Source organism: Cuculus canorus, chromosome 2, assembly GCF_017976375.1.
Source record: "Cuculus canorus isolate bCucCan1 chromosome 2, bCucCan1.pri, whole genome shotgun sequence".
NCBI classification, from domain to species: Eukaryota; Metazoa; Chordata; class Aves; order Cuculiformes; family Cuculidae; genus Cuculus; species Cuculus canorus.
The window spans coordinates 10,714,524-10,732,811 of NC_071402.1; the positions used below are offsets into that span (position 1 = coordinate 10,714,524).

An 18,288-nucleotide genomic window follows, 5' to 3' on the forward strand; every position below is an offset into this window, starting at 1 on the left:
TCATTCCCATTTCATCACTAAATTTATCATTGGCCTGTGCAGACCCATACACATCACTTTATGTTTCTGTGCTTCATTTGATTTGAAAATTTGCCTTTCTCAGTTGCTGTAATATGTGACTAATACATTCAATTGTTTTGAGTTTTTTGGTGCAAAACATGCCCATCATCTTCCACGATGCATCAAAAGAGAAATACTGTATTGACTTCTGTCAGCCACACAGGTCTTTTGTTAAAAAATGAATACATTGAATGCAGTTGGAGGGTTTATATATAACATTGTTCTATTTAAAAAGACCTAAATTGACATCATTCTCTGTAACAACTGGAAGGAATGTCTTATGACAAATGGATAGGGACTTTGAGCTTGTCTGCTTTGGAGAAGACAAGGTTGAGGAGCAACCTCATTGCTTCTCTGCACGGGGAGAGGAGACAGTAGTGCTGAGCTCTTGTCCCTGGTGTCCAGTGATAGGATGCAGGGGAATGGTTCGGAGATGTGTCAGAGAAGGTTTAGACTGGACATTAGGAAGCATTTCTTTACTAAGGGGGTAATAAAACCCTGGAAGAGGCTTCATAGGGGAGTGGTCATTTCCCAAGCTTGTCAACATTTAAGAGGCATTTAGACAATGTCTTTGCATGCTTTAACTTTTGGTTAGCCCTGAATTGCTCAGGCATTTGGACTAGATGATTGTTGTAGGTCTCTCCTCTCTTCTCCTCTCCTCTCCTCTCCTCTCCTCTCCTCTCCTCTCCTCTCCTCTCCTCTCCTCTCCTCTCCTCTCCTCTCCTCTCCTCTCCTCTCCTCTCCTCTCCTCTCCTCTCCTCTCCTCTCCTCTCCTCTCCTCTCCTCTCCTCTCCTCTCATTCAGCCCGACTCCAAGATCCCTTTGCATTAGTTCATTTGTGCTGGGGGCAATCTTTAAAGTAGATGTCATATAGTGACTATGATCACACTGCTGGGCTACAGAGCCAGCCTCCTCCTCATCTGGCCTCTTTGTGACCCTGTGATTCTTGCTTTCATATCCATACAGTGGACCAGTTTCATTGAGAGGAATAGAGAAGATTCCCACCTTGATTAATCTGTTGCCTTAATAGGTGCCTTTCCTAGGACTGGGATCTATAGATTCAAACTGGCTGAAGATTGTGCATCTTAGGCTGAGAACTGTGCTGCATGAAGTGTCAGGCAAAGTTGGGACACATTCTCCCTCTCCCCAAGGCTATAGTAACCCCTCACAAACAGAGCGTCTATATCTAATCATTGAGGTTGGAAAACTAGGTTTATGATGATTCCCAAAATACATGTGGGAATACATGTGGGAATACATGATGGTTGACCGAAGTCAGAACAGTGCCTTCTGGTGATGCAGCAGCATAAATGATTGCATTCCAAAGACATTGTTTGATGCTGTTTAGTGCACTGCAGGAATGCAGCTTCCCTGCCTGCTTGTCCTCCTTTTAATTGGAATGAAATTTTGTCCTTGGTTAGGCTGGTAAATGTGCTAAGCACATAGAGTTACCTATTTTTGAAGCATTAAGCAAGCAGTATATCTCAAAATGGACAGAGAGATTTAGAAGATCCCTCCAAGATCTGAAGGTCCTTAAGAGTAACCACTGAAAATTGTTCTTTGAGACTGAGGCAGAACTGAAATCATATGAATCTTGCCCAAGAATATTACTGTAAAAACTTTTTTTTTGACATTTCCAGAATGTAGCTAAATGTCACTCTATTTGATGCTGTGATAGTTCCCATGTTCTCCCCACTCCCTAGAGTAACAGCAGCTTGTTGACAATGATGGGAAGAGAATAATAATTTTTTGTAAGTATTTCATTTGTGCTAATGTGATTGCTTTCGTCTGCTATGTGTCATTAGCCACCTGAGAGCATACAAGAAATGGCAGAACACATGAAGTGTTCCCATTTGCTGTATGATGGAACAGGATGCTAGGACCTCCAGTAACCTTCTTATAAGCTTAACAGCTCTTCGTGCTTAAAAATTATTTTTACCATGACTTGTCACTTTCTTTCATGTAAAAATATACTTATGCCTACTTATTTTTAAGGGATAGTTATGTACATTATCTAACAACAGAAACTCTTCTTTGCTATTCTTCCATAGCAGAATATCTAATGTAAGCACTCAGTTACTCCAAATCCCATCAACGATAAACACAATGAAATTTAAAAGCTTTAAAGGAAGCACTCTCAGAAGTAATATGACTTTGGAGAAGAAGTGTAAAAGAATGCATCTAAACATTATGCCAATTATTTTAAAGTCAATAAAAGCACTCATATGCTTAAAGATGGGTATAAGTTTAAAGTATTTGATGGCCTCAGGCCATGAACATAGTACAAAGATCACTAAGGTTGCTGTTCTTTCCTCTTCTAGCAGCTCACAATGCTTTTGCTGGCTGGATTGCTTTATATAACACCAGAACATGTTAACTTCCTTATTGAATTTACTAATAGTTTATCCAAATGTCATTTATTAAAGAACTCTTTAGATGATGTATAAGAAGGAAGAGTATTTGATGCCATTTCTGATTTTCTTCTGTAGCACAAGACTTCTGTAATTAAACTTGACATAGTCGATTTTTTGAAATCCAAAAGCATTCAATATATCTAATAGCATTGGGTAGGGTCCTATATTTAAATCTCTTAAGGTTCAAAACACTTCATGAATTTACACATATTGGTATTAGATGGATACAAATACTCAGCTAAACAATATTGTGGAATTTCAGGCTTTATCCTTTTTTTGTAACTTGATTTTATTTTCAGTAATTACATTTGCAAATCAAAATGTTTACTATGTTCCTAAAGCTTGTGTATGTCTAAGGAAAGTTTATAGGTGCAATTTAAAAACAGAAAATACACATACCATTAGTTAAAAGACATTTCTTCTAATTACTGTCATTAAAAGCTCAAACTATAATCTAGAAATCAAACTGTCATCTTCTGGCTAGCAGCAATGCAGATTCAACAGTAGCAGATTTGCAGAGAACTTGCAAGGTGCTTAGTTGGAGCTTAGTGGCCTTTACCTTATAATGACGATTCAAGGAATATTGAACAAAAAAAAAAAAAAAGAGAAAATTCTAGAGCATCCTACAAATAAAGAAAGGATTAAAAATCCAAATCATAAACACATAGACCTTATATGAGCATTGTGGTCCACAAATCTTGGAAGGATAGGTAGTCATAACAGTTATTCCCTGGACAGTCATCTGGCCTTAAGCCCATTTTTCAATGTAATCTAAGAACTTAAAGGTACTGGGAGCTAACAAGTGAGATTTTCAACACACCACAAGCTAGGGGAATCCTTAAATCACTTAAGCAGTCATAAGGGTATGGGACTTCTACTAACTCCCATCAAACTCAATAGAGTTAAGCAATCTTAATGATTCAAAACCAGGAGGAGTGGCTGATATACTAGATGATTGAGCTGTCACTCAGAGAGACCCTGATGAGCTGGAGAAATAGGCTGAGAGAACACTTCAACAGAGGGAAATGCAAAGTTTTACACCCGACGGGGAATAATCCCATGCACCAACATAGACTGAAAGCTGAACAACAGGAAAGCAGCACTGCAGAGAAGGCCCTGTGGGTCCTGATGGACATCAAATTGACCAAGAACCAGGAACATGCAGCCCCCCCGGGCTGTATTAGACAGACAGTACCATCAGGTTGTGGAAGGTGATTCTTCCCTTCTGCTCAGTCCTAGTGAAACACATTTGGAGTTCTGTGCCCAATGCTGGGCTACGCAGTACAAGAGAGACATGGACATGTCAGAGTGAGTCCAGAGAAGAGCTATGAAATGCCGTCTGACAAATGAGGAAAGACTGAAAGAACTGGGACTGTTCAGCCCGGAAATGAAAAAGTTGAGGGGGAGGAAGGGTGTATTGTGATTAATATGTATAAATATGTTATGAGAGTAAAGTGGTAAAGAGGCCAGAAGCAAACTCTTCTCAGCGGTCCTTAGTGGTGGGACAATGGGCAGAAACTGAAACACAGTAAGTTCCACTTAAACATAAACATACCTTTTTTACTGTAAGGGTGATTGAACATTGTAACAGAGTGCCCAAAATTGTTATGGACTCTTCATCCTTGGAAATACTTAAAATCTAACTTGACAAGTCACCGGATAATTTGTTGCAGGTGATCCTTCTTTGAGGAAGGAGGTTTGACTATAAAATCTCCCCAAGTCCCTCTCAAACTCGTTTATTCTGTGATTCTGTGGTATCAGTACAAGTATTGCTTCATGTAGACAGATCCAACAATCTGCTGAGGATCTGAAGGGAAATAAAAACATCTCTAAATCCAGCCTGACGCAAACGCACAGTGATCCAGTGCTCTGTCACCCTCACTGTAAATAAATATATTCAGATCATCATCTTTATTATAGATCTTTTCTATCTTTATTGTAGATTCTGATAATTACATACATTTGTGATGCATATACTACTTAGTTAAGAAGAATAAGAATTTTCCTGGTTGTTCAATACAATACAATCTAAGCAAAGTATGAAAACAACTGTGTACATTAAAGGAAATAGATATTGTCTGTGAAATCTGTGGGGCTACAGCTGACTTTAAAACTGTTCTTAGACATATAGTACACACAAAAATAATGGAAACAATGTGGACATACAGTGTCATGAGTAATTGTAGTGACCACTTCGTGCTTGGAAAATGGATAGAGCGTTCTTAGAAGGTGGAAGGATCCACATCAGCCTTCCACACTGGGAAGCCTCATGGGATAGTTTGTCTCTTGCAAAGTTTCTCCATGTGTAAGACACACAATGTGTAAGACACACAAGCTCAATGTGTAAGACACACATTAGACCCAAGGCTGCTTTCTGTTACTGGAGTAGCATAGCACCTTCGTTGGGGCTGAGCATCTCACCCTTCCAGAAAGCAGGGAACTGGGCTTTTAGCACCACAAAATGTTTCCTTCCTTCTCCAATAAAGAAAGAGGCCTTAGCAGCACGATTGTAATTCAGGGAACACGGCAGGTAATGTTCTCTTCAAGGGCAATAAACTCTGACCTTGTCAAGATATTTTAATCATGTTTTTCATATTGCAAAAGGTAATTCAGTCTTTCAGTAAAATGCCTTTATTTCCAGACTATAAAATCACTATCAGCCATTCAGAGCAACTGTAGAGAGTCCTTTAATGAAAGATTTTTAGGCAAACGTTTCTCCTCCTGCCAGATACAGGAATGTCTTGAAAAATGAATACTGACCAAATCCTTGCTGGGTTTTATGTTCAGAGTAGAGGATGGTGTAAAACACACATAAAATACAGATGGTCTTGTTCTTAGTGAAAATAAGGTAGTCAGTAAAGGTAGGTCATCCTTGGGTTTTTTTATTATTACAATAATTTTGAAGATGTGTACATTGACAGTTTATGGATTAGGATGCATTTTTTGAGGAAAGCTTGTATGATCCCATCCAAATTCCATGGTACTGCTCTGTTCCTACAAGGTCTGGACCTCTCACAACTATAAGTCCTACAGATCAACAATATCTGTCCTCGTGATCCAGCGAAGGGTTTTTATTGAATACTGAGGTAAGCAGGAGCCTCTGTCTTCCAGAGGAGGAGTTTTGCAACTCTGAGTGGCAATGACCCTTCCATTTCAGTTTCCGGTAGAACTCAGTGGAAAGTGGGAGCTGAGAGCTACCATATGCTGCCCACATGCTATAGGTGCCTTCTGAATCTTAACTTCTGTGGTTAGCAACGCTTTTCCACCTAGGTGCCACCAGAGTTTAACCACTCTGAGAAGGGTGCATTTGCACGCCTACAAGGCTGAGTTGCCCGGCAATGCAGTAGTTGCAACTCTTTGCTACTGACGAGAGAGAGAGAAAGAAATGTAGAGTTGGGGTTTTTATATAATCTGCCAAGAACAAAATTTTAAAACGTGCACACACACAGTTTTTGGTTTTCATTACAGAAATGTTTTAAAATAACCCTTTATAAAACGTTTATGACTCTCTAGATTTTTCTTGCCTGTTTCCAGACATTGCTCCCAAATTTATATTTTCAATATTATCTTGTAAAGTATTTGGTCTGACTGGTTTTTTTCATTATTTTTTTTTCCTTTAAAAAAATTATTACTATGACTTAGAGGTTTCCTGTGTTATAAGATCGTTGTGGAAATAATACACAGGAATATGTCAGAAGGCAAGAAAGAAGGCCAGGATGCATGGCAAAGGCTATTTATGATACAACTACATTCTCTGTGTGTTGCAAGGATATGTTAAATTTATGCTTACATAATGGTTAAGTAAGCTGATTTAACAAATGGATGTGGATATTCATGAGGAGGGAACCACAAAGAAGTAATTTGAGCTTGTTCTGTTTTTTACTTAGAATTTAATAAAGGTTACACATGTGGTTACTTTACAGTGTCAGACATCAGATGTCAGCTTAATATTGACAACTTGCATATTTGTACTGCTGTTTATAGACATGGTTTAAATTAATTTCAGCACTGCGCTATCTAAACAAAAAGAAAAGCATTTGAACAGTAGGGCCTGAATGGGGCCTTATGTTCGTTTAAGAACAGAAATTCTAATAATTTTTCTGTCTGTAACATTTGTACGTACCTTGGAAAGGGTGTATTTGGCCAATGTCGACTGGCTGGGTAGCAAAACTTAAGAAATTATTTCTTTCTTCTAGGCAAAGAAAAAAAATCAAATTTTTATCAAGAAGGATACGTAAGCAATTCTCTGGGATATCTGATGTGCTTCCTTTCACTTGTGTTCTGATTGCTAACAAACCAAGATCATTGGAAGGCCAGCAAGAGCCAGCAAGCATATCCCCATCAAACAGAACCACCTTTGGATCAAGCATTAAATGTAGTGACAAGGAGTAACAGTTTTAAGATGAAAGAGGATAGATTTAAATTAGTTAGTAGGAAGAAATTTTTTACTGTGAGAGTGGTGAGACACTGGAACAGGTTGTCCAGAGAAGCTGTGGGTGCCACATCCCTGAAAGTGTTCAAGACAAGGTTGGATGGGACCTTGAACAACATGATCTAGTGGAAGATGTGCCTGCTTATGGCAGGGAGTTTGGAACTGAAAGAATTTTAAGGTCTTTTCCAACCCAAATCATTCAATGATTCTATGATTAAACAGTAGAAAATATCTCACTCTGTCATTAACTGCGTCCTTTCTCCTTGAGCCCTTTCATAAATTTAACTATTAGCACAGTCTGATTCCAAAAAAGATCAAGCAATCAGGCAGGTCAGTTTCTAAAACTGATTGTGCTTAGTCTCCTTTTTTTTCAAGGCTCAGAAACAATGTTCTCCTCACTGCCTGAAATTCCAGTAAAATAAATACTTTGTCAGCTAATTGTTGTTTTAAATTATGTGATGTTTTTTGTACCATCAATCACAGCAGTGTCAGTCTTGATATTCATACCCCAGCCTGTCCAAGGCCAAACACAATTTCTTTTCAAGTAGTCATCTGCTGAGTGCTCCTGAGAGAGTGCTGTTCACATGTCATGACTGCTGTTACATTGATCTACAGCAGATACACAAGCTAAATATTCACTAAGACCAATCATTTCTTTGCCGGGGCAAATTTCTCTTTGAAACCAATGAGGTTCTGTTTGAGCAGGTTAAGATGGACCTAGCTCCTGAGCGGGTGACTTTAAACAACCTGAATTGCAGAAATGTGGACAGCATTCGTGGCTGTTCATTGAATCAAACCCTGGATGAACTTGCACACAGCTATGCTGATGTAAAACATCTGGGGGCTTCTTTTGTTAATATCCATGAAGATGTAATACTTTCTAGTAGCTTTTACTGGTGATGTAGCTCATACAGCAGGATTCATTATTCAACTTTAGAGACAGTGGTTGTTTTGTCGTGTATCATTTATTTAATATTACATGAACATTCCAATTTCTTATGCTTACATAAGGAGAGAAAACAAAGGCATGGCTTGTATTGTCAGGCAAGGACAATTTGGTCTATGGTAAATATCAGAGTTTGATGTTAATCCTATCCTTGTTTTGTACCAGGATAAGCCACTGCCTTCAAAGGAATTAGTCTTAGGTCACACAAGTGCCAATGCAAAATGAATACTGTGTTATATGTCTCCTCTCCTAGCAAACTGACAGAAGAAACCTAATCCTTCATTGTTTGTGGTATATTCTACCAGCCAAAAGACTGAGTCAACTTTTTCCCACAGTGCACTCAGTACTTTTGATGTCAGACTGACTTCTTCTAGCTCACCACACTGAAGCATTCACCGTGACTAACAGCAAAACAACACCCACGGGTTTCACAAAGGAAAATGTTTGTCCTCGCCTAACACTCTCAGATAAAGTTTTAATCCAGCTGATCTGGAATGCTGTATCCTCTCATAGCTGTTGTCTGGTACTTTTCCATTTGATCCCACATCCTTTCCTTATTTTCTCTCCAGGATAGTTCCTAATTGAGAGTTCAAAAAAAAAAAAAGTCAGATAAAGAAGTCTTCAAGAGAATATTGAGTAATGTTAGACAGTTTTCAGTAATATTCGCATTTAACCTTGAGTGATTCATGTCTTCCACTGTGCCTAAGCTCTGTTCAGTCAGCTCTGGAGAACAAAGGCTCCTGGACTCTGTTACCCCATCCCCAACTGTCCTAAAGTTTTCTTTAAAGGTTCATCTATATCTTCACATGCTCTCTATTTCCTGTGATCTCCCAAGGTCGTATCAGCACTGGGTCTCAGTGTGATTGAGGATGCCTGAAGTTCTGTGTACACTGAAGTCAGACTACAATCCACCACCTTTATGCCACCCAAGGTTTCCCCAGAGTAAGGGCAGGCCCCAGATACTATGATGTGCCATGTTTGCTGACCAGTGTTAGAATCAGGGATAGCTGAAAAAGTGGCTGTTTAGGGGAGGGATGTTAATTTTTTTTCCAAATGTTTTGCTAGGAAAGGACTCTAAAAGTTTTCAGGGGTTCAACATAGTCAACAAGAAATAGAGATAATAAGGGAATATTAAATTGCTTTCGTTGTGTCATTCATTTCATTCAGGTCATTTTTCCAAAAAGAATTTAAACTGAAAGCAAAGCAGCCATAATGGGAAATTTGGAGAGAGGAGATATTTTCCTTGTTATTTCTGGGCCAGCAAACCTATTGCATGATCTGGGATCTGTAAGTCCACTCCTGTGGTCCCACATATCAATCAGCTGTAGATTCAGTGCACAAATTCCATCTCTAATGACACTTGTATAAAATGATAGCCACTTACAGGTGCAACTGTGAGAAGAATTTAGCCTTGCCATTGGCCTTTAGTTAAAAATGCTGATAATAATGCACAAAGTGCCCTTGTTTCCAACACTGGTTTTAAGTTTTTTTTGGTGAATGGTTTAAAAAAAAAAGAACAGCTGTGAGGTAGTTTGTTTGCTAGCAGGTATAGCTGATTAACACAAGCTGCTGATCAACAGAGCTTTCCATCAGAGTAGAATCAGGCTTTGAAGGACAACAGTTGTTTGGGAAAGGATATTCAAGACCATGATATGCCTCATCTAATTTTTATTACCAGTATTTTCAGTACTCTTTCAGTTAAGCTAATTTACTTTTTAATAGGTACTAGTCTCCCTCTCACCCAGACTGGAGTGGCTTTTATAGGCAGTCTTTATTTCTTGATAAAGAGGCCAAGAGTAATTTACGATCACTACTTTTTACTCTTATTTTCTCTTTTCTATTGCAATACCAAACAGAAAAAGAATGATTTGCAAAATCCTGCTTCTTTCCTACACCAAAGGCCACAGCTTGACAATTCAGGGGAAAACACACACAACCTGGCCTAAAATAGCTAGAAAGGAAAATAAAATCTGCTTTTGTGCAGTCTGTTGTTATAACCCTGCAAAATAGACTGAAGCAGGGTTACAGAAATCATGACGATTGCCAGCTCCATTGGGAAGAGACACGGAGTACATACTGTAGGTAATTGCTGCGATATGCATACATTTGATCAGATGAAAACAGCAATGAGGTGTGCCAGAAAAGATGAACTGCTGTCAGCTCTACAAACACAATTATTGCTCTCTCAGTTTTGACATCCTACTTCGGATAAGAGCTATTATATACAGCAATAAAAACAGTTGTGCAGAACACCGTCGCAAACTCATTTAGCAGAAATGCAGACTACCTAATTCTGTTTTCCTTAAAATGTAGTTAAACTCTTTCCAATGCTGCAAAGCAGCTTTCATTAATTTTATTATTTTTATTTTTTATTTTTTTATCATTAGCCCTAATCAGTTTTATGATCTATTAAGGGAAGAACTAGGAGTTCTTCTGCCTTGGCTATATTGCATTGACTTAGATACTGAGATAATTTCAGGAAAACTTCCTAAAGTGACTTTCAGTGTAGGCATCCCAGTTTTACAGTGTTCAGGCTCACCCTAGAACTCAGTGATGCTCTCAGACATTTCCAGACTGGGTGTCAGCTAGATTTTTTTGTCACTGGAAAGCTATCTGTAATGCCTGATGACTAGTACTCAAATACTGGTATTTCTGACTTGGGATCCATTACTTAAACTCATACCCATGCAAGGGGAAAAACTAACATTTGGTAGGGGTTGTTTTAAAGAAATCCAGGAATTATTTTTTATTCTTAATATCAAGGATATTTTGAGTGTTCTCCATTTCAGATTATTTTATTATAAATCTTTGTTTAGATGCTGTAACTTTTATTAGGAAAAAATATTTCTCTAAAGGCTTTAAATGGAATGTGACTTCTATTGAAGATAATTACTTCAGTATTTATTTTGAACAGTGAATGTGCAGCTTGTAAAGGAGGTAAGCTTCCACATAAAAAAAATGTAGGGAAAATTTTAGTGTCAGACCGAGCATCACAAGCCTGAAATATGAAGGTGCAGAAAGGGAAATTCTACAGCTGCTTTACAGTCCCTTCTGAGCACTGAGTAGGGGAATGCCATCCCTTCAACAGTTTCCTCACCTATTCTGACTGCCATGGGCTGCTTCCAGTGTGTTCTCTGTGGTGTAGGCATTTCTGCTGTGCTTTGTTTTTTGCTGGGTTTTGTGGGTTGTTACAAGATCTATTCCTGGTTAGAATACACAGGTAATTTAAAGTTATTATCTTGTACATGTACTATGGTTTCAAGGTTGCATATATTTGGAGAAGAAAAGAGATTCCTGTCTGAGCCTTTTATGTTGACTTAAACACATGAAATGAGGTGGCATTTTGGGGCAATAAAATTATGATACCTGGACAGTCTGGCTTTAGATTCCTCCCTGTAATTACCCTGCAATGCAGCTGTCTCAAAGTAGAGGGAGAAGGTATATAACCAGCACAAAGAAAACACTGAATGGAAAGGATTTTTTGCATAAGGATAAGATTTTTCTTTCTAAATAGGCACATTTCAGGTACCTGTAATACCATCCTCCTTGCAAAATGATGTCAAGAGTGCTGTGCTGCTCAGTGCACAGGAGAAATCATCACCAGATTTCATTGTGTAGTTCAAGATCGGTTCATAAATGAAAGTTAGGGAGTTCAGCAGAGTAGTCAGTAGCCATCAAAAACAGTTACTAAAAACTGAAGATCGTTTACCCATCTCTGTCCATTTGCCTGTACACATGGACTATGACCCTACTACTGATATTGTCCCAGACACTTCTAGTCACTTTAACATCTACAAAAAGAAAAGCACAAAAAAGGTTACCCAATGTCTCAGATATTTTTTTATTATTATTTTTGTACCTGAATCCTAAATTTTAGACAAGTTCAAGGGGAACTGGAGGAGATGTACTGAAAACTACTTGCCATTTGAGGCTGCTTGATGGCACTAGTAGGGTTATGTATTTGCCTGACTGCCACTGTGCATCACTCAAGTTATGTCAGCCCTTATGTGTGTGATACGATATAATTTTACTGAAAGATCTCATGTGCAGCACCGTGTTACAAAAGTCTTGCCATGGTTGACAGCTGACTTACCAAACCTTATGGTTTGAGCTACCTCTGAACAACAGTCAGGCATTCAATTTTCTATATTTCTAATGGATTCAGTGAGATGAGGAGCAAGGAGGAAATAGCCACTTTTCTAGGAGCAAATTAAGCTCTTGTTCTGAATATTAAATATACCTATTTCTGAATTCTGTCTTGAACTACAAGAATTGATTTTATGAAAACATGTCATTGTTGAGAGGGAAAATGTTTTTCATTTTCTAAATCATTAGCAGTACTGGAGAACAGGCATGTTAGGATATTCTGCAAAAGAATGGAGAAAACCGTGTCTGAGACCAGTTACTGTCATTGAGGCTTCTCTAATAATCCCTGAGGGTACACCCTGTGTTTTGGCAGGGCCAGCCTGCCATGCAGGCTACAGATTTAGTGCACACTGAAGACTAGACTGTGTCCCTAAGTACATGGTGGAGTCCTCTAATGCCTGTTCTGGAAGTAGCAGGACCAGGCTTCTGAAAAGCTCTCAGCTCTCTGGAGGCATTTATAAGACTCGAGTTTTTGAAGACTTGGCCAACATTCCCGTGGGAGCTGTGCACAACTGAACCACAAAACTCAGTTCTAAATACGTAACAATGATGCAAATGGCTCCTTTCATATTCAGCAAGTCAGGCGTGGATGAGGTAAAGCACTGCTCTTAACCACTGTAGTCTGTGCTTGACTACATTTACCGTGAATAAACAGTATAATTTTCTCCATACCTGTCTTCTCAGTTGTGTGGTGTATTCCTGTATTTCAGTAAATTATGTATATTTAGATCAGATAAAAGAGTTGGCACTCACTCCAGCTGTGAGTAGGAGTTAAACAGCTGTTGTACTTGTGCATTGGGCAATATAGAGGATTAGAAACAGATGAGCTTTCTGGAAAGTCTTTGCAGCAATTTGGGCATCTTTGTGGGACAGGCTGGTTTCCAATAAATGTTGATGAAGAAGCACCCAGAATCCAAAACAAACTAAAAACTTCTATCATGGCGTTGGCATTTAGCAGTTAGAGCCAGGAGAAGTCAGATGGAGTGAATCTAGGGAATAAAAAAAACTCCCTACAAGGTGATTTAACAACAAAGCAGCAAAGATTTCAGTTTAATGAGTTGGCAGAAGTGCCAACTATGAATGTTCACGTGTTTCCTTTCCATGTGGAAGCTGTGCTGTGAACTCAATCAGACTATTGCTCCAGATAGGAAAATCACTGCCAACGCCAAATGTTTGTTTTTTAAGTTGGCCAAGTTCCCTGGTATAGCTCACAGTATGGGCCCACAAATAATTGATCTGGCACGACAAAGGTGAAGCTGTGCTGAGAGATCAAGGTGGGCAAGAGGCAGTACAGAGATATAGGTATGTACTATTTTCACTGCCAGGAGCTTTGATTCACAAAATCATGGTCTCAGCTGGAGACAGACTTAGTGCAGCCCAGCAAGTGACAGCGTGGTAGAGTCTATGCTGCCAGATATTCCTATGCTATACAAAGCAGAGCATTTTTGTTTCAAATCCCACACTTCTCACACAACCTTCAGTTCATTCCTGATGATCAGCTTTTGCAAGAACATAAGTTATTTTTCTTCGAAGTAAGCAAGGGAATGATGGGGAGAGAAGAGAGGGCAACAGGGTTTCTGAGACATTTTAGTCACAAACCCCAACCTTGTGGCTATTTTTAAGCAACTAATGATGAATCAAAATGCTTCTGCAAACCTAATTAACCAATAATAATTACCATAGCAACCAGTTCTTTATGTGGCACATGCTGAAAACACTCTTAAAGAATCATAACAGCTTTACTTTCCCAGTTTTCCCAAAACAGAAAAGAATTACTCTAATCCATTGTTGAAACCAATCCAAAAGTAGAAGGCAAAATAGGAAAGAATTAAATAATTTCCCACAGGATCATTTCAGGAATTAATGAAATTCCTCCTCTTCAGGACTGATCTGCCTTGAGAATGTACAACTACAGACTACATTGTAAACCATTTCTCTACTGTTCAGATGTGTTTTGGTGAGATCAGTGCTGTTTCTAAGCAGCATACCAAAATTACCTGCTGAAGAGATTAATGATAGGTTTATTTCCAAAGAGCACACTAGGGTTTCTTCCTGCTCTTGAGATTGTAACACACATGTTCAATGTCCTCCTGAATTTCAGAACTGTTTCTGAACTTTTTCAGTTTTCTCTCCTCCGCTTCCACTGTGTTTCCTATGTGAATGTGTCCTGCCTTTGGTTCAACTATTCACAATGAAGATTGTCTGAGGCAATTACTGCCTCTTAGAGGCAGCTTTCAAATAGCACATTTCCAATCTGTTGAGTTTGTTAAATGTTCTTAATTATTCTCTTTTCCTCAGGATATGGGCACTTTGAAAGGGCTGAACTCAGTCATTTGCTATACACTCTACAAATGTCTATTAATGACAGTTCTTAGAAAGCACTGAACTAGGAGACTCTACAGCTGGTCTCAGGGCTTTGTATGACAGATAAATGCACCTTTTCATAGAGGAAACTTGTAGCAAAATTAGAACACACTTCTGTTATGGTTTTTGAAGTTGTGAAACATCTGGAGTTTGCAAATCTTTCTTTAACTCACTTTTAGTGGTTCATAAACTCAAAGGATCCTGTGTAAACTCCAAATCAAGGCAAACTCAATCAGCTGCTCTTAATGGCAGAAATGCCTGCAAATTGTTATGCTTAGCCCATCTCTGCTCTCAGTAACTCACCTATACTCTTCTGAATTTCCTGTTTCCTGAACTGTATTCAATTCTGTCTCGAAAAGCTGTCTGTAGCTGAATCACAATCCACTTTGCAACAGACTTGTGAGCTACTTTACCATCTTTTTGAGTAATTTTCTTTTTCCCATTCCCTTACGTTATCTAGTGTACCTAGTTTGATTGATACTTCTTCCTGACCAGCTGTGCCCAGTGCCTTTTAATTCTTTGTCTGAGATCTGATGGTTCCCAAATCTACTCAAAATGTTGTCTTGGTTTCAGCTGTCACAGAATCATAGAACCGTTTGGGTTGGAAGGGACATTAAGGATCGTACACTTCCAAAACCTTCTGACACCTTCTGATAGATCAGGTTGCTCAAAGCCACATCCAACCTGGTCTTAAACACCTTCAGGGATGGGGCACACACGACTACTCTCGGTGACCTCTTCTAGTGCCTCAGCACTCTCACAGTAAAAAATTTCTTCTTATTATCTAATCTAAATCTCCCCTCTTTCAGCTCAAAAACATTAACCCTCATCCTGTCAGTACGCTCTCTGATAAGGAGCCCCTCCCCAGCTTTCTTGTACCTATCTTGGCAAAGGTTTCTTTTATACAGTGAGTGACATACAGTGAGTGAAATTATTTGAATCAATGTATACCATCAAATTTAAACCTAGCTTTCTTGTCTGACATACCTCCTCTCCTTTCATTGCCTTTGTTTTTTACTAGTTTTTATACTGATTTTGCAAAGGGCTCTGAGGTGCCTGTGTGAAGGGCATTTTGTAAATTTAAATTTATCAGGTGAGTGATATCTCAGTGAACTAAGCTCTTAATTACCTCCTATGAGAAAAATGGAAAGCAGAGTTTTGGAACAAAAATGTTAATGGCTACTTCTAACTACCAGCATCATCTTGTCAAGTAACATTCTTTAGCTCTACTCATCCTACTATGTGAGTATGTGCAACTGCATGTTCAGCAGGGACAGTGCTGATCCTGTCACACAGATATTTGCAGGCAGCATGGTGTTGGGTGCCTTTTCATTTGTACTTTTTAATATTTGAGAAGCAGACCTCCCCAGAGCTCTATTTAGCATCAAAATGTGTCACTTATGGCTTTCAAAATCTCTTCCTATCTCTGCTGCAGTTACTCATCTGAGAGCTGCGTGAGGTGCAAATGGACTGAAGAGCTTATAAATGCTGTGAAAAGATTTTCTCTGTTTTTCACTTTATAACTTATCCTTCTTCTGATTGTCTTCAGATCAGTCAAAAAGATATGACACTGCTTGTATCTTAAAAAATCAGAGCCTGCCCTTGCCTGTGGCCCTAATAAGCAGCAGAAAATCCTGCAAGACTGCTGGAATTGGCCACAGCAAGCTGTAGGATAAAGCGTAACAACAACAGACTCAAGCCCTATAGGTCTTTTTAATTCTTTTATTAACAGGAGCCACAGATTAGCATCCTTGCAAGGCATAGTGCTTTACTTTTTTAGCTTCAATCAGACTACTATGTGTAAGAAAAGCAGATACTTCCTCTGAATAAGCTGTTGTTTTACCTGCAACATGCTTTCCCTAATTCCCTTTGACCAAATCAAATTATGTGCTCATGAAATCTAATCGAAGGTCAAATTCTACTGCATTTGCTCTAAGGAGAGTTGCTGAAGTGAGTGGCACAAGTCCTGAATCTTAACAGAGATGGACGACTGAACTGGGCTCATGAGGAACTTCCAGTTGAATTTGCAAACAAAGGAAAGCGCCCTGCAACTGCTTTCACCATCAAAATGTACATTTCAAATATTGTAAAAGGCTTTCCTCTTTTTTTTCTTCCTATAACCTAGCTTTCCTAGAGCATAAGCGTTAATTATCTTCAAGTCAGTCAAAAAGGTATGAAACATTGATCCCTGAAGCCACGCACAACTGATTCCTGTTAGCCTGCTGAACAATGTAATTCTGAACTGGTCTTATCTCATGTCAGCTCATCACACGTCTCTTAGTAGCCTGCAGAGGAAAGGGGTTATCTCATGGGTTGAATTATTGTATTCTCTGTTTTATCTTGGAGCAAATGTGGAAAGTGTCTGGGAGAAGCTAGCTGGTCAGTGTCAATGTGTCTCCAGTAAAAAAGGTTAAGGTAGATAACAGGGGAAAAGCAGAAAGCACAGAGGTTTAACAGTGATAAATGCAGTGAAACTAAACAGTCTCAAATTCCTCCCCTGTAAAAGATACAAGGATGAGAGGGGTAAAATCAGGAATGATGAAAGAAAGATGAATTGGGAATGATTAGTCATTGTTTCTTATACTATAAGCATGAGGTAGTACTCGTGATAAATGATAAGGCTGCAAATTAAAGCAAATAAAGGGAAACATTTTTACCACAAAGTGCCTAATTAAATTGCAGAAAGGTTTGTCATTGAATGGTATAGGTACAATTAACTTCAGAAAGGTATCAGAAATAGTAAAGCAGACAGATAGAATATGCCACCTCCAGAGGTGTTGTAAACCATAGGATTCTGGAAGCCAGGAATATGCAAGGACCATGCTAACCATGCCCTATTTCTCACAAGCTTTTCCTAAATGTCTATTACTCGCATAAGTTAAACAAAACTTCAGCTGTAGTCATGATATGCATTCTTATTTAATCAAGGCATGTAAATTGTAAATGAATTCACCTTACTATACTCCAGATTCAGAAATATAACAATATATAAAGCTGAAGTTTCTGTCAGATGATTTCAAGTCTCACTTTCAAACCCATGTGAATATGAGGGGCAAGACCTGCAGATCTGGGGCACAACATCTCAATATGAGTAGGGAGTTTTGCTAAATGTTCTCTCTCTTCTGTTAAGATAAGCAACACTTTGATTTCAGGGAGACTTGCTTTCAGATAATACTACAGAAATGCTGTCTCTAGACCATAATGTTGCACAACCACAGACAGTTGCAGTGTTCATGACGGTTTCAACAGAATGTCACTGAATGTTCACTTTGTTCTTGTATCTACTGTTTTGTCCTATAATCTTGGCTGGGCACTCGCTGTTGTCTGCTACTATAGAAAGGAACCTGAATGATGAACACTTATCTCTCCTGGTGTGGATGTTCTGATGTTGTTGTGATTCTGTAGGTATCACCCATAGCATTATAGTTCATAGCTGCCAGAGCCTGAACAGGCTTCCTGTGCTGATGATGTAGTCCTCACTCCTGCTTCTCAGCAGGTCTGTCTCTGGGAAAGAGCTGTGATCCTGCAAGACAGAGTATGCTCAGTAGGACCTCATCAGCACAGTGGCTGACTGGGCCATGGCAGGAAGACAGAGACCTGCAGACTACAGACTTTCAGCTGGTTCACTGTGCCCCAATGGCTTCTTCAGCTAAGGTAGAAGTCAGAACGATTTGGCCCTACATGCTCCATTTGAGGCAAATTAATGACTTCCGGACTTATTTTTCATTCTTGCCCTTCTCACAAGTTAAAAAAAGGCAGGATGATGTGAGAACTAAGAGGAATTCTGCAACCTGCAACAGGGATTAGTTTCTGGATAAAGCTGCTGAAACTGCAGGTCTGTATCTGTCTCTAGTGCATGCAAATATTACAGTTCATACTCAGGTTCCCAAACAGTCTCACATCAATTGTGTTGATATATCCTGCCT

The 18,288-nt window shown here is 39.0% G+C and overlaps 1 protein-coding gene across 2 annotated transcripts in view; it reads left to right on the forward strand.

Annotated features, from left to right (window-relative positions):
• The window catches only part of ADCY8 (adenylate cyclase 8), a 121,697-nt gene that overhangs the window by 8,786 nt on the left and 94,623 nt on the right, over nucleotides 1–18,288 (forward strand). The window lies entirely within an intron of this gene.